A 15491-nucleotide genomic window follows, 5' to 3' on the forward strand; every position below is an offset into this window, starting at 1 on the left:
AAAAGTGATGTCCCCATGTGAATTGGGACAGTCAGGAGCCAGGCTCAATCTTGCTGTGTTCCCAATTACTGTTACGTGAAAGGGGGTGTTGTTGACTCTTGCAATATAACGATTTCCAGGTGATATAGGGTCAGTCAAAGAAAGGAAAGGTGTGAGTGGCCAGGTTCTCCGGAAGGAAGGCAGTATCCCAGCTCACTCAGCAGTCTGCTATGAGACAGCCTTCCCTCATGGCTATCCTTGGGGAGGCGCAGGACTGATTCAAATTCCCCTCCAGGTGATGTGGTTCATGGTCCTTGGATGGAGGATTGGTAATGGGGGATGTCAGCCATGAGGCCTGAGGTCACTCAGCTGCCCAGATCATTCTCAGCCACTGGTGGTCCTAGTAGCTTCTGTAGAACCTGCTACCCATGTCGTGGGAACACTTAGATTAATGTTAGGTGGTAGACAGATATTTTCAATATTTTAACTACTGTATTTCTTGTCCTTTGTAAGAGAAAAAAAAACAAATTTAACTGGCACAACAAGCTCAGAATATCACAAATATTATTGCTTAAGACAAACAAAGGCTTTTAAAGTGAGTCACTTAATAAAATATATTTTGAGTAAATCATAGTGCAGGTGATAAGATGCTGTAACAAAATGTGATGGTGATACTCAAATGACTGGAGTCAGGGAAACACTGGGGTATTTACACAGAAAATAGGAGACGATTTCTTAGTGGAAATCTAAGGAATATTTCCTTGCTACCTCCTAGGGGGTTCTCACTGTATCTTACGTTCCCATGGTCATCCCAATTGACCGTGTGTGTGTGTGTATGACTGATTGCCACTATTAGCCATATGTCTTCCTCCTTTATGGATTTTTTTTGTACTAACCAAACTCATGCTCCAGACATGGGTGGCAATCATAAAATCCCCAACAAGCTCTGGTATAGTGTTGTCTGATTTCCGAATAAAATCCCCCAAAGACTAATTGCTAAGCAAGGCCTGGTTCATGAGTTGTTGACATATTCATGGTTCATAGAGCCTGTCATGCAATCATTCCATTTCCAGTGGAAAAGATTTGGTTTGAGGCAGTATGGTCATCAGCCTGCAAAATTAGAAGCAAACTAATTTGTAGTGCAGTGATATGGCTTCCCCCCCCCACCCCCTGCCAAGTGTCATCACTCAGAACTCTGGATAGCATTTTGTTTACCTTAATGGAATAAGTATTGTCATTTTAATGATCATTTTTATTTCACAAATTACATGTTGTAATTGATTGTTAATTATCAAATGAGACACTATAAAAAAAGAACCTCTGATGTTAATCAAACATTTTTGATAAAATAACTTCCTTTAAATGGAGTCATAACATGAATTCAAATGTCATGCAATGACTATTTAATAATGTATTCTATTCAAAGAAAGCTTTATTTATATTTTGTATGATTACTAATATGGCACCTGTCTACAGACGTTTTACATGGTATGAAAAATTAACAAGACTCTATAATTTACCTTAGAGTATGGTGTTTTAAAATTAGATTAGAAAGAGTATATGTAGAAAATAATCATCTATCATTACTAAACTAACTAGCACTAATAGTTTCTATTTTTCCAGTTAGCTACTTTAAAATCTTAAATTCCTGAAAAAAAGATGATACAGCAGAATTCTCACAAATGATCCACTGGCAAAAAGCTTGATTCTGGTGAAATAAGGGAAAAAAGATTTTACGGGGGAAATTATTTGGCCTCAAAGTTCAATGAGGAGACCCCACTTCCTCGGGAGCCACTTTAGAACATGCATTAGGTTTCCCCTTGCGGTTTCTTCCTTTAAATAGTCTGATTTGGAGGGATGTGGGGGAAGTAAGTGTTTTAGTCCTAGATCTTTAACTATCATAGGCTAAAAGCAAGATGACAGAGGGTAAAGAGCAAAGCTATAAGAAAGCTGGGCAGCTGGCCTGAATCCTGGCCTGACCTGAAGGAATGATGCCCAAGGCAAAAAGGCCACTCACAGGTCTGTCTCATATTTACTCCATCATCACCACACAGTCCTACTTGTCTTTTTTAAAGGAGAGGCAAGGATAGTTTTTTACAATAGAGCGAACAAATAAAAAGTATAATTTTAAAGCAAATTATTTTTATAAATAATTTGTACTACAAAGTAACGATAGAGAAAATGAGACAAAAGAAATTGTGCACTTTTGTATCTGGCAGTTGGAAAACTCTTAGAATGGTACTTAGCATCTGTCTTGTTAAATAATTCAGTATTCTCTTCCGTTTTTCATAAAATTGTGTTTCATAAAGGCAAACTCTTTGGAAAACTGCCATCAGATATCTCCTGTTCTGTCACCAAACTGTTATCAACAGCTAATGCTCCAAAGAAGAGTCAGATAAAGGGATTATTCCAAAAGTTCAAGAAAACATTTTCAGATATCTCAGATGTTCTAGTCTTAATAAAAGTCATTTTTATTAATATATTTAAGAAATAAGAAAGAACTTTGGTTATTAAAATTGTCAGCTAAAACTTAGCTGAAAATTCTGCCACCAGACATGAGATGGTACCCCATCTTAAACAGCATGTCCTTACCCCTAGAAAATGAGCTTTTCTTAAGTGCTTAAAGCCAAAATGTATGTGTGCATGCTAAGTCGCTTCAGTCATGTTTGACTCTTTGTGACCCTGTGGATTGTAGCCCACCAGACACCTCTGACCATGGGATTCTCTAGGCAAGAATACTGGAGTGGGTTGCCATGCCCTCCTCTAGGGAATCTTCCCGACCCAGGGATTGAACCCAGGTCTCCTGAGTCTCCTGCATTGGCAGGTGGGTTCTTTAACCAGTAGCATCACCTGGGAAACATTAAAGCCAACAGAATTGGTTTATTTTAACAATCACATCTTTTTCTAAAAATCTGAAACCCAGGAATTGTGTGCATGCTTTACATTGGCAAAAGAGAACGCCCCAGCCCTTTAGTCTTTTGAACCTTATCTGCTTTAAAATTTTTTAATTTTAAAAATATTTCTTCAAACTAGGAAAACCTGATCTCTTACATCTAGGCTAAAATCTGGGTCATTAGAGACAAGATTAGCCCCCCAAAAATTCTTGTAACAGACTTTTCCTTTATAGCCATTATTAGCCTGTGTATTTTTCATAATGAACAATGCAGCAACAAATGCAAAATACTTACAGCTTTAAATCACATTCCCATAGTGAATAGTTTATATAACATGATAAATTCTTCATATGATAATATCATATAAATATGCATCAGTCCAAACCGGCATGTTTCAATTAATCATGAAAAGTTTGTACCACCTCTTTAGGATTTAATTAAGCAAAATGTTTAGGGCATATTCTTTCCAATCTAATGTTCAAAGAGCTATAGAACATTGTTCTACTTTATATCCCAGAAGGAGAAATCTAAATTAATTACTCTGAGATAAAATCAAAATTGTATTTATTTATCACAAGGCAGAGAAGTATGAAGTCAAGCATTTCTGGAATGCCTTGCTGAAGTTGAAAAATTACTTATCTGGGGACTTAAAAATAAGGATGGCCTTGGTCAATGCCATTCTAGAGGCATTTTAATTGGTTATGAACATGCATACTAGCTTACCTGACCAGAGCACAAAGCAAATCAGGAGGGCCTTAATGGACTCCAAGTGATTCACCACCCTTTTGTAACTTTCATGGGAATCTAAGACTGAGAAAACAAATCTAAAAGTATCTGCTGGTGCTGTTTCTCTCCTCCAACAGTTCCTAGAATGCATATGTCCAGATAATCATTTCAAGACTTGAATTATGTTTGAAACAAGCTGGAAGACAGCTTGAAGTGATTCTTGCGTGTTTTCCACACTATGAAACGAAAGCACAGGTAACATTCAAACTATTTGCTGGAGAAGTTACACTTAAGAACAGAATAAATACATGGCCTGGAAAGCAGGCAAGAAACTAAGATTAAAGTTTGCTTTCTTTGAAGCCCTTCTTGGAATAACTGAATTTCAAGAACCTTAAGGCAATCTAATTTAAAAGTCTCTAGAGTCCTACAGAAGCTCCTGTACAATTCCTTGTGTTCTAGAAATAAACATAAGGGAGACCAAGAGAAAATCTGGACCACTGAACCAAAAGGAAGATAATTATGGCTAGTAATTATTTCATATTTAATAGGTGCCAGGCACAGTGCAAAGTTCTTTAAATCCATCATTTAATCTTAATCACAGCTACCACCCCCCAGGCAGGTAGGTACCAACAGTATCCCCATTATGCAGATGTGGAAAGTGAGGTTTAGAAGCCAAGTAGTTTGCTCCAAATCATACAGTCATTACACACCAAAGCCAAGATGAAAACTGGGGCATCTGACTCCAGGGCCCAAGCTCTTGATTACTACACCTTAGAGACCACAGTCTTTCTAAATGGGTGAGATTATACACCATCCACACAGACAACCTTGCAAGAAAAAGACTAAAAGCTGTCACAGATTCTGCTACTTGCACAGCACACTGCTCCATAACACTGCTGCTGCTAAGTCACTTCAGTCGTGTCCGACTCTGTGCGACCCCATAGGCGGCAGGCCACCAGGCTCCCCCGTCCCTGGGATTCTCCAGGCAAGAACACTGGAGTGGGTTGCCATTTCCTTCTCCAATGCATGAAAGTGAAAAGTGAAAGTGAAGTCGCTCAGTCGTGTCCAACTCTTCTCGACCCCATGGACTGCAGCCCACCAGGCTCCTCCGTCCATGGGATTCTCCAGGCAAGAGTACTGGAGTGGGGTGCCATTGCCCTCTCCATAACACACTAATAGACAAAACGGAATCAGAAAGGTCAAAATGTCTTTGAGGAGGCAGCTGAAGTGTTAATCAGTATTTGTTGGTCGATTTTAAGAAACAAGTTAAAGGCCCACAGTGCAAGCCTATGCTTCTTTATGACTATGCGACTTGGATTTGCTGCAAACATTCTGTCTGCACCCTCAAGGGCCACTTGAACATTAAATGATGAGACAGAACCAATATACTTGGGTCTCACGAAGCAGTCGTTCTACTCATAGGCAAGCAATACTTTTCTCAGCTTTTTCTTTTGTAAGGAGGGGGATCAGGAGCAGGACATGGATAAGACTGACTTTCCATGTGGGTGAAGTAGGGAACCGCTTATACATGTGTAACTTTGAAGATTCCAATAAGAATATTCTAGCTTCAAAAATTATCCTTACCTACTCACAGAAGTCCAATTCTACCATTATGGAGTAATTTCCTGGGCTAAATATTTCTTATATTCCATTAAAACATGAATTCCCTGAAAGCAGTAAGGCTCAATACATATTTATCTATAATGATTTATGCTTTAAAATGAGTGATTCTTTCGGAAGAACAAGTTTTCACAGAGAATGGAGAGAAGAGCTAAGAAGAGAGCTCCATGAGAAAAAAGGAGGGCAGAGATGGGAGAAGCTAAGGGCACAAGAAGCCTCTGCTCACTACTTGGCTAATGTTTAGCCCTGGGCATAGAGGTAGAGCTAGCTGAGGACCAAGAAGTGAAGGCAGAGTGGCCAAAGCCTACTGTCTGATCATACTGCAGCATAATGTCAAATATTTTCAGAATGACTGTTAGATGTGAATTTAAAGCACAGGAGAAGCTGAAGGAGGTGGGAAGAATGGCATATAGCTAGGGATCTCCAGAAAAGAAAAGCAACAGGCAGATCCACTTATTACAGCTCAAGGGGGTGACTGTTTTTAAGCAAATGAGGTAACAGATACCTACTCCTTTGCAAACTTAAGTCGCTATTATTTGAAAGACAGTATGATAAAGTGTGGAGAGAGGGAGACAGAGAACACAGGTGAAAGTACTAATACTGCCCCTTCCAGTTGTGTGACATGGGCAAGTCACTCAAGGAATAGTAATACCCACCTTAACTCTAGCTGCGGTGAGGATCAAATGAGAGAAAGTAGGCACATTCCCCATGTAAATGAGACTTCCTTAAAATTACTGCAGTTAGAGCCATGAGCTGGAGAATCCCATGAGCAGAGGAGCCTGGCAGGCTACAGTCCATGAGGTTGCAGGGAGTTGGACACGACTGAGTGACTAAGCACAGCACAGCACAGCACAGCGCCATAAGAAAAGGGTAGGTGACGGCTGTATGCAGTCTGGGAGTCCCAGTGAGTAGGTACCAGCCCCTTCTATCACATCCTTCCCACCCAGTGGATGATATCTATAGACCCAATATCTCTGAATACAAAGAACAACCCAGTAATTGGTTAAATTTCATTAACTCAGACTATTTAAGAATAAAGCCATTTAATAAAAGCTTCACTTACACTTATTCTTTTTAAAAATTAGTTAAATTAATAGTTGACAAGGTGTTGCCAAATATATCACTGTACTGCTAGATATTCTGTAATTAATAGATGGGAATTATTTGTAATTATTACATCAACTATCCATACATGGGTGGATCTTTCTACACACTTGAGAAGTTTGCTCTTTTAAAAAGCATATAGTAACAACTGAAAATGTCTGCCACCTTGGTAACTGAACTATTAAAAATTGCCAAAGAATAGAGTCTGAATTAATAAAATTTTATTGCACTTAATTCTCATTAAAAGGAGAGATGCAATTAAATGATAGTGGTTCCATACAGTTATGATTTTTTATAGTACCTAAAATAACCCCCATTTTTCTTTTGGAAGTAGAATTATCTGAAGTGATTTCAAGATTTAAAATAGTCCACATCCCTTCAAATAGGGTAGCTATTGTTTAGTCGCTAAGTAGTGTCCACCTCTTTTGCAACCCTATGATCTTGTAGACTGCCAGGCTCCTCTGTCCAGGGGATTTCCAGGCAGGAATCCTGGCGTGGGTTGCCATTTCCTTCTGCAGGAGATCTTCCCAACCCTGAGATCGAACCCATGTCTCCTGCATTGGCAGACGGTTTCTTTACCACTGAGTCACCTTGGAAGCCCGAATATAGTACTTAACTCCAAAATAAAATTTAAATTGCTATACATAAACTAAAATTTGGTTCCAGTATATAAAAGGAAGGGCTTGTCTGGTGTGGAAGGGCCCTTCTGGACTGCTGTGGTACAGTCCATAGGGTCACAAAGAGCTGGACACAACTGAAGCAACTTAGCACACACACATATAAAAGGAATGAGCATATTATACAAATTATATAATATGTATACAAAGCATTATATACATATTATACAGAATGACAGGAAAAAGATGGAATCATAGAAGCATATATGATAACAGATATAAAGAGCTAGCCAATGGGAATGTGCCGTATGACTCAGGGAACTCAGACTGGGGGTCTGTAATAACCTAGAGGGTTAGGAACAGGTGGGAGGTAGGAGGGAGATTCAAGAGGGAGGGGACATATGTACACCTATGGTTAATTCATGTTGATGTATGATAGAAATCAAACCAATATTGTAAAGCATTCAACTGATTAAAAATAAATAAATATTAACAAGAACTACACAAAAGATTTTTTAAGTTTGCTAAAATATGTACAAAGAACAAAAAGTTAAAAACTAATAAAATTAATTTTAAATTTTCTAATGGAACTTTTCTAGCTAATTTAGAGTTACTTATATATATATTTATGGGGATATATATATGACACATAAACATACATATTTGTCAAAGATACGGCTCCAAAATGAATTAAACACTTACATCCAGGTGCAGGTCCCTGCACTAGGTTACTGGTCAAGAATGCTGAGTTGAACAGGACATGACCCTGCTCCCAAGAGAACAGACCCAAGAAGTCTGTGCCTCATAGTCTAAAACAGGAGAATGTGGGAAGAGAGGGTTCAGAAGCCTGTTAAAGCCCAGAGAACACAGCTTGTGAGTTGGGCCTTGAAGAGGGAGAAAGTTCAAGAGAAGGAGGCACAGGACAGAGGACCAGCAGCAGCCAGGGAGTGGCAGACATGCTCAAGGACTGGGAGAAGCCCTGCGGTCTTCTCCTCAGTTTCCACAACTGTACGAAGGGAAAAGTCAGAGATGAGACTGGGACCGCTGGGGCCTGCATGAAGGGTCCCTTAAATATCATCTTGCTCTGGGGTGGAAGGGGCTCCTCCTCATTCCACAGGTAACAAGGAGCTCCCAAATGTTTCTTAAAGGACATGACAGGATCAGAGATGTGCTGAGAAATTCAGAAAGGCTGGACTCTCGTTCCACATCTTAGAAATAGGCAACAGGAGAGCAGGCACCACAACTCGTTCACCTTTGTGTGTTCAGCAACTAGTACATGTCAATGCTGAGAGTATGTTGAGTGAATGCATAAAAGCATGGATGGACGGATGGATGGATGCAGAGGAAAGGAGATGAAGTTCTGAACCTATACAGTAACAGTACAAATGAAAAGGAAAGGACAGACTTAAGAGACTTCAACAATCACAAAAATGTAGGAATGTAACTCACCCAAATTCAGAGAATTCATCTCCCTGTGTCTCTAATCAAAGCATATCAGGATGGGGAACACATGTATACCTGTGGCGGATTCATTTTGATATTTGGCAAAACTAATACAATTATGTAAAGTTTAAAAATAAAATTAAAAAAAAAAAAAGCATATCAGAGGAAAAGTCCAAAGAGTTCTTTGTGAAAACTGACTCTGTGGTCAAATTCAAAGTGAATTTGCTTTACTTCCAGTGTCCCTTCCTTACTCATTTTCCCAACATTTGAAGAAAGAAAGTATTAAGAGGAGAGATCCCATAAAGTCCCAAAGTAGTCATTCCCTCTTGCATACCATACTAAACTTGAATTCTTTAACAAGACGCTACTGAGTATACGTGCCTGCAGCAGCTTAACATTAAGTTAAATACTTTCACTGATTAGCCAGTGAAGGGACGTCTTCTAAGTCTCTTCGAAAACCTCACCTTCACTTCTCAGTACTCACTGTAGAAAGTCTGTCTTTCCTATGTACCCACCCTAAGAAGGGGGAATAAGAAAGGAAGAGGGTAGAACTTAAGAGGTAAAAAAAAAAACAACAAAAAAACAGAATTCTTGATACAAAATTTTCTAAAATACACCCCCACAGAACACTAATACCATGGGATACTTAGAGTGGTGTTATTTAAAACAAAAAAAAACTGCCATGGTCAAACATGTATGGGAAGCATTGGGCCAAACAAAGCTAAACAACAAGCTCTTTGCTGTAAGACTTCTGGGTTCTACCAATGTGTCACTAGGAATCTTCAAGAGGGAGACAAGAGTGTGCTGTATTTCACAAATGTGACCACGGACAGGTGTTTTCAGAGAGAATCCACAAGACTGGATTTCCAAGGACATCTGCCTGAGATGTTCTACAGTCCTGCCCTGTATTAGTACCGAAGCATGAGCACTTCTGTGTGGGTCGTTAATTACCAGGAAGGTTTCTTCTCTTCAGCCCAGAATTTGGATCCTCCATTGCCAGCAGCTCTGTCTGCACTGAGCAAAAGGACAAGGCCAGCCGCTGTGGGGCCCGTGCTAGGTGTGCTGAGACACCCACTAGTCCTCAGTAAATGCCGCCAGGCTGAACAAAGACACCCATGGGCCACTAAGTCCTGTGGTGTCTGCTACATGCATCATATACAGAGAAGGCGACCCTTTCTACTGTAAAGTCCTACAGAGAAAAGGGCAGACATCAATAATAAGGCAATGGGAGAGTAACACCACTCCTAACAGACCGAATAATTCAGGTTCACTGGGTGGTTGCCATGGACAAGAAACGCGATGAAAATCTTGTCCCCCATCCCTGAGTCCTCGATTAGACCCTCTATCCAACCTCAGGTGCTCTGGGACGATTCTGCTGCAGTGATGGGTTTGCTCTCCTCTGGACCTCTCTCTCTTCTACATGGCTCAAGTCCAGGCACCAAGTCTCAGCATCTAGCCAACAGATGCACATGACTAGGGACAAGGGAGCAAGGTCAAAAAGTGTGCAGCAGCACATTGATCACTTCTGGAAAAGCAATTCCAAGCCCCTGCTCTACACAGAGGGGTATCATCTCCAAAGAAAGACAAATAGCAGCGTATTAGGACTAAAGGGCCAAACTGCTTCATATAGGACTTCAGGATAAGAAAAGTATTCCCATTACAGGATAAGAAAAGTATACCCATTTCTCCTTCTGAAATCTGGCTGTCCCATTAATTATGCTTAATGGGCCTCACAGCGGTTGACAAATCTCCCCAGAGGGGAAATCTTCATTGTAGACAAAGGATTCGTTTATTTACTCAACTTTGTGTCTGGCAAACAAGACAGACTCGATCCCAGTCCTAAAGGAGCTTTCCATGGCTGCCCCTAGCATAAAATGCCAACAAACAGTAGAAAAGGACTGTGGGAAAAGCAAGCCTGCTCCCCAGGGCTCTCTGTCACCACACAGGGGTCACAAAAGTCAGGCATTCTTGGTGACCACAGAGGGGGTATCGGCAGCCCCAGTGTGACTGACCAGCATGCCATGTTCCACCTCTCGGCATTTCAGGTAGTTTAAACAGGCAGAGTACCTGCTGCAGCTACCATCCTAGGGAACAGGAACTGACAGCCTAGAGACCGGGGGTCAGAGGGACACGCAGGGAGGGTAAAGCCTTCGCATCACACACTGCTGTCATCTCCTCAGCCCCTCCCTTCCCTCCATGACCTGAACTGCAAGTTCAGCAGACTGAAGAGTGGGAAGAACCTTCACTGAACTAAATTTGTTGAAAGAACCAAGATGAACCTGCTGGAACACTGTCAAAAAGATAATTTACTTTCCTCTTCATCTTCCGATCTTTGAAATATTCGTTTAGATTTCTTGAATGAGAATAATGAGTGATTGCGGGGCTCTCTGAAGGGCCCCCATGCCAATCCCTGTCTGGAAATATCATGAGCCATCATGTGCCCCCAAACAGCCCTGCGATGGGAAAAGCAGAGGGTCACACCCACTGTAACACTGCAGAGTCCTCTCTTCTCTCTGCATATTCCCATTGGGCCATATCATCTACACACTCCTGTGACCCCCGCTACCATCCATAAGATGAAGATTTCCGAATCAATACAGTTACTACTCAGTTTATATCCAACTGCCTCCCAGCATCTTAACCTGTCACATCCAAAGCTATATATACACCCCTCCCATTACCTGCCCCTTCAACCTTCCCATAACTTGTTTTCCATCTCAGTTCCTGGCCATCCATGCAGTTACCTGCGAGCAGAAATCTGGTTATCTTTCCTGCCCCTTCCCTCCCTTTCACCTCCTATATTCTGATTAATTATCAGGTCCCCCTAAATATTTTTTACAATATATCTATTCATTCATTCAGTTACTATTTACGCAGCCTAATTACGTACCAGGCACTGTCCTAGGCTATACAACACCCACCACCATGGAGTTTACTGCTGTCCGTTCCAAGGAAGCCACCAACACCTCTCGCCCATACTACAGGTGGCTTCCCACTTCACTCCCATCTAGCTCATTCCCTCCACTGTGGAAATGAGGAATTCTTCTGAAGCAAATCTGATTAACTGCTTTCACCTGCCCCAAACCCTTCAGTGGTATCCCCTGCCCTCAAGAAGTCAAACTGTCCCATGGCTCCCATGCCCAGGACAGCCTCTCAGCTTGTCTACTCTCTGGGCTGTGCCTCCTTTTGTTTACCTTGAGGTGCTCTCTCCTCTGAGCCTTTCCATGTGCTGCTTCCTCCCTCATGTACAACCTCAAAATCCTTAGCCGATTCATATCTTATCTTAAATCTCCTCCTATGGAAGCTCTTCCTGCCCCTAAACCTGATCAGATACCAAAGCACTCTGGACTTGATCATCATCAGACCTGATTGAGGTTTCTTTTGTTTTTGTTTTTAATGTCTGTCCTTTCCACCAAACTGTGAGCTAGTTAAGACAGAGATCGTATCTGTCTTGTCCACTAGAAGGAAATGTCTGACTTTGGGCATCAGCATAAGAAGAAAAAGCAGAATCCTTACTAGACACACTTTGTGTACTTGGATGTCCAGAGTTGGGGCAGGAGGTGGGAGAGGAAACCAAGAACACCCTCTTTGCTAATCACTCAGAACAAAGTTGCCTTAGAAGGAAACACCAGTGAAAAGCCCCCAAACAGAATGCAATGGTTATTTCCACTCTCCTTGGCCAAGCCCATGAACTAAGTCTTCTCAATTTAACAGAAACTTTGAGAAGTCAGCATTGAGAATGTCCCTAGAATGACAAGAGTTACCAACTTAACCTCCACTCCTCTCTCTCAACCAAACTTTATTTATACCTTCAAATAATTAATTTCAAACACTTCAGTCAAGTCTTAATTAATTTCAGAAACACACCTGCCCTCTACAAGCAAGGGCAAGGACAGCTGACATTTCCTCTTATTTCCTGTTAGCATCTTAGCACCTTGGTGACCTGAGGCAGGGTGTTCTAAAATCCTAGTTTGGTCATACTCCTCAAAAGAGTTTATAAAATGCCAAGAAAAGTTCCAGGCTGCCTCAGGTATCACAGAGATGAGTGATTTAGCATCCATGTTTAGATGGTGTCCTTAATTCTGCCATGAAAGCAATTTGGTGACCTTAAGAAGCTCATTTAGCCTCTCTAGCCTTCTTTTCCTCATCTGTAAGAGAGGAAATTTCCATAGGTGATCTCCTAGGTTCCTTCTAACTAAAAATCTAGGATTCTAAATTTCTCAAAACAAAGATCCATTTAAAGGAGTGCAGCCAGGGGATAATCTTTTTCCTTTCGTTTCCTTTCTTGAATCCCTCATTTAATTTCTTTCTTTTTTCTCCTTCTGTATGACCACAACTGTTGTCCCTTGCCCTTATAGAAGAGGCTTAGAAAATTCTTTGGCTGATGGGACAATTTTAGAAGTGGACCTTTCTAAGCTCTCCAATATTTGTGCCACCACAAATCTGGTACCCTCTTTTTAATACTATATTACATTTTCATGTTTCACTTTAAAGAAATAAACATGAATAAAATTCTGACTTTTTATATTATTTTCCATTAATTTCTGACCTTTCAGTGTGAACCTCCACACACATAGTATTTTATCCTGAGTCTTCCCAGAAAACACAATCTGAGACAAAGATTTGCATGCATGTGCTTTACTGGGCATGTGATTCCAGGAAGACGTAGGGGACAAGGGAAATGAACCTGGGGAGCCAAAGAGCCAAAGTAACAATGTAGTACTAAGTTGGCCACTATTAAAGGACACTGGTATTCAGTCATAGAGAACATTCTTTGGAGTGTGAAATAAATTTCATAACTCTTTGAAATGAAAAAGTGAAAATGTTAGTTGCTAAGTCGTGTCAGACTCTATGACCCCATGGACTGTAGCCCACCTGGCTCCTCTGTCCATAGAATTCTCAGGCAAGAATACTGGAGTGGGTTGCCATTCCCTTCTCCAGGGGGTCTTCCCAACTCAGGGACTGAACCCAGATATCCCTCATTGCAGGCAGATTCTTTACCATCTGAGCCACCAAGGAACCAGGGGGGCAAAAGGAGAAATAATTTATTCATCACATCTCATGTCCCATTGACCTAGTGTGTCAATCCCTCTATATTTCTGGTTTGCACTTGTGGATGTGCTGCCAAAATGATTTACATGAAGCCCATGCTGCCATATCGGGGAAGTCCCAGGGCAAGAAACTAGAAACATATGGCAGAAGCATGAGGCAAGGCCCTTTCAGAATGCACATGTCTAAGGTGTCAAAGTACCACAGGAGTCACTGTGGGACCAACAGGAGCTGCAGTGGTACACAAGAGGTGTCCCACACACAGAGCTGCCATCACTGCAGGCAACTCATTCTGCAACTAACACTGCAGGTTTTAATTCTTGTGTGGGGCTGTCATGTGCATTGTAGGATATTTAGCTGCATCCCTGGCCTCTACTCACTCACACCAGTATCATCCCTTCTACCAGCTGTGACAACAAAAAAGATCTCCATATACTGTCTGATGTCCTCCTTGGTGGGGGCGGGGTGCAAATTTACCCACTGGTAAGAACCATACTGCTCTAGAGTAATGTGTATCCTACTTTTTTGTCACTCATTCAGTGACCCTTCATTTCTCTCTACTTTACACCATATCAAAAGCAGCTCTCAAGCAGATCACTTTGAGAGACATTTATGTCTCATGCCTGTAACTTAATTTTTAGGCTTCACCATGATATAATTTATGTAAATAAATGATAATTCCTTAATAATAAGGAATGATGAGATTTTAAATACTCAATTTGAGAAAGCTATGAACAGGCTACATAAAGGATAAAAATGTTAAAGCTACATTCTAGGGCTTAGTTGATGAAATCAAGAGAGGAAGCAGCTAATTGTTTTTTTTTTTTTGAAATCTAGGTCTCTAAGTCAAGGACTCAAGATCTTTTGAGACAAGGGTTTTTCAATCTGAATTTTGTGCATGTCATATACACACAACTTCACACTTAACTTCAAGGCCCACACTCATCTACATAGGCCCATCCAAGGAATCCCTAGGAGACAATGTTAACTACTGTTGCTGAGCATTTAAATAGTTTCCAGTTTTTAGCTATTATGAATAAATGCTACTATAAAGGTTCTTTAAAATGCTTTTGGCTCTCTCTCTCTCTCTCTCTCTCTCTCTATATATATATATATATACACTGTGGTGCTGGAGAAGACTCTAGAGAGTCCCATGGACTGCAAGGAAATCAAACCAGTCAATCCTAAAGGAAATAAACCCTGAATATTCATTGGAAAGACTGATGCTGAAGCTGAAAGTCCAATACTTTGGCCACCTGATTTGAAGAGCTGACTCATTGGAAAAGACCCTGATGCTAGGAAACACTGAAGGCAAGAGGAGAAGAGGGCGACAGAGGATGAGATGGTTAGATAGCATCACTGACTTAACAGACATGAATTTAAGCAAACTCCATGAGATAGTAGAGGACAGAGGAGCCTTGCGTGTTGTAGTCCAAGGGGTTGCAGAGCTGGACATAACTTAGCAACTGGACAGTATATATATATATATATACATACACACATACATACACACACACATTTATGTTGAGTATATACCTAGGATGGAATTATTGGATAATGGGATATGTGTATGTTCAGCATTGGATTTCCCAGGCGGCTCAGTGATAAAGAATCTGCCTGCCAATTCAGAAGCCACAGGAGATGTAGGTTGGATCCCTGGGTTAGGAAGAACCCCCGAAGGAGGAAAATGGCAACCCACTCCAGTATTCTTGCCTGGAAAATCCCATGAACAGGGGAGTCTGGTGGGCTATACAGTCCATGGGGTCACAAAGACTCAGACACAACTGAGCAACTGAGCACAAACACACATGTTCAGCATTAACAGATGCTGGCAATCAGCTTTCAAGAGTGGTTATATACTGGTTTATACTCCCACCAGCAATGTACGAGCATTCCAGTTGCTCTGTGTTCTCCAACACTGGGTATTGTCAATTTTTTTCATTTTTGCTATTCTTGTTTGTATACTGGTATCTCACTGGGATTTTAAATTTTATTTTCCTAATGACTAATGAGACTAAACAACTTTTAATACGTTTATAGGCCACTGGGATATTTTCTT

The 15491-nt window shown here is 40.9% G+C and overlaps 1 protein-coding gene across 1 annotated transcript in view; it reads right to left on the reverse strand.

The window, feature by feature from the left end:
• The window catches only part of SOBP (sine oculis binding protein homolog (Drosophila)), a 165494-nt gene that overhangs the window by 122080 nt on the left and 27923 nt on the right, over positions 1–15491 (reverse strand). The gene's annotated exons all lie outside the window — the stretch shown is intronic.

Source organism: Bison bison, unplaced genomic scaffold, assembly GCF_000754665.1.
Source record: "Bison bison bison isolate TAMUID 2011002044 unplaced genomic scaffold, Bison_UMD1.0 scf7180017864373, whole genome shotgun sequence".
Taxonomy (NCBI): Eukaryota; Metazoa; Chordata; class Mammalia; order Artiodactyla; family Bovidae; genus Bison; species Bison bison.